This window comes from Mus pahari, chromosome 14, assembly GCF_900095145.1.
Source record: "Mus pahari chromosome 14, PAHARI_EIJ_v1.1, whole genome shotgun sequence".
NCBI lineage: Eukaryota > Metazoa > Chordata > Mammalia > Rodentia > Muridae > Mus > Mus pahari.
This window is the reverse complement of record NC_034603.1, coordinates 78,218,985-78,220,584: the sequence shown is the minus strand read 5'-3', so window position 1 is coordinate 78,220,584 and position 1,600 is coordinate 78,218,985. Positions and strand designations below refer to the sequence as shown.

The following is a 1,600-nucleotide window of genomic DNA, read 5'->3' as shown; positions in this document are numbered from 1 at the left end:
CTCTCTCTCTCTCCCTCTCTCTCCTCTCCTTCTGTCTCCAGCCTTTCAGCTTGTCCACTGTTGTCTCCTAATTTGAATTGAACTCTGAGCCTTGCTCATTTTCTTTTAAAGAGACTCAACTTTAAGCAGCATTTATCAAGCTTCCTAGTCCTGTGGCACTTTAATATGGTTCCTCATGTTGCTGTGATTCCGAACATAAAAAAGAAATTATTTTTGCTACTTCATAACTGGAATTTTGCTACTGTTATGAATTGTAATATAAATATCCACTGTGCGGGCAATCTGATATGCAACCCCCAAAAGGCCACAGCCCTCAGGATGAGAACTATTGCTTTACAAGAATGAAGGAATAAGTTCCTGGTATGAAATTCATGTTAAAACAAGTCTAGAGAAATAGATGTTTTATTTCCTTGTGTATCATTATAAATACTTAAAAGAATTAATTCTTAAAGCTCTTTGGATGATATAAAATATACAATTTTGAGGCATACACATTGATAAATGTACATGTATACCTTTTGGTTCCAATAATCTGATCTTGAAATAAATATCAGAATACCGCAGGTTGGGGGGTCAACATGATATGTGACTTTAAATATCTACCTTTATAATGATAGATGAGACAAGTTTCATACACTCTACAAATGCTAGTTTGAAACTACTTTTACCCAAAGTCTCAGAAGAAATTCAGGAATATGACATACTCTTATTAAATCACTTTAATTGCATTTAATTCAACATAAACATTTGTACTTATGGTCGGGGAGCCTTGAAGATCCCACCCCTGCCCTCCCCCTGCCCACCAAAATTCAGTATGTGTAAACTGTCAATGTAGCAGAAGATTGTATAATAACAAAATATGAAGCAAGGCTTACCTTCATTCACACTCTTCCACGGGGAGGTAGGAGCTGCTTGCTCTCAGCTTGCAAGGGTTATGAATGCTCGTTGGTTAATAATAAAGGAAAGAAAAGTCTCCGATATCAAGAACCCAGGTTAACCATTGACACCGGTTTGCTCCTCTGGTTCCACCCTGGAATCGACATCAGCAGCCCCTGGCATCTTCTGAAGCAGGCAATAACCGGTCAGCTGAGACAGCAGTGACCTCGCTGGTTCTGTTCCTCTGAAGGTCACTCAAGTATACCCTGACAAGTTTGTCTTTTCTTTTTTTTTCTTTTTTTTCTTTTTTTTTTTTCTTTTTTTTCTTTTTTTTTTTTCTTTTTTTCTTTTTTTCTTTTTTTCAGGGATACAGAGGAGGAAGAAGAGCTTGAGTTTTGGGGCCAGAAGTATGCCCAACCATGCCAGTAAATGACTCTGGTGTTTACAAACAGGCTTATTGAGAAATAACCTACAGAAACAAATGCTCCTGTCTGTCTTACAGCTTTGAACAGTGCCATTCAATGAAACCCTTCTCAGCAGGTGAGGGCTGGCATTGTATGCTGATGGACAGTGAGACAAGACAACTAGCAATTCATCCCGCTCCTCCACATAAACCAAACGTAGTTCATCCAGGCAATGCAATAGACTAGCCCCCCCCCCCCCCANAAGGTGGAAGACAGTGGATTGGTGCTGGGAACTGCTCCTTTGCAGGATCCCAGGGGTC

General features: G+C 39.6%; 1 protein-coding gene across 2 annotated transcripts in view; it reads right to left on the bottom strand.

The window, feature by feature from the left end:
- The window catches only part of Kcnj16 (potassium voltage-gated channel subfamily J member 16), a 51,503-nt gene extending 50,568 nt beyond the window's left edge, over positions 1–935 (bottom strand). Inside the window, exon 1 of one of the 2 annotated variants that reach the window (XM_021213628.2) lies at positions 876–935. The gene's annotated coding sequence lies outside the window, so the exon portion shown is untranslated. The remainder of the gene's footprint in view (positions 1–875) is intronic. The other variant, XM_029545970.1, reaches the window with a different exon arrangement.
- Positions 936–1,600: the final 665 nt, after the last annotated feature.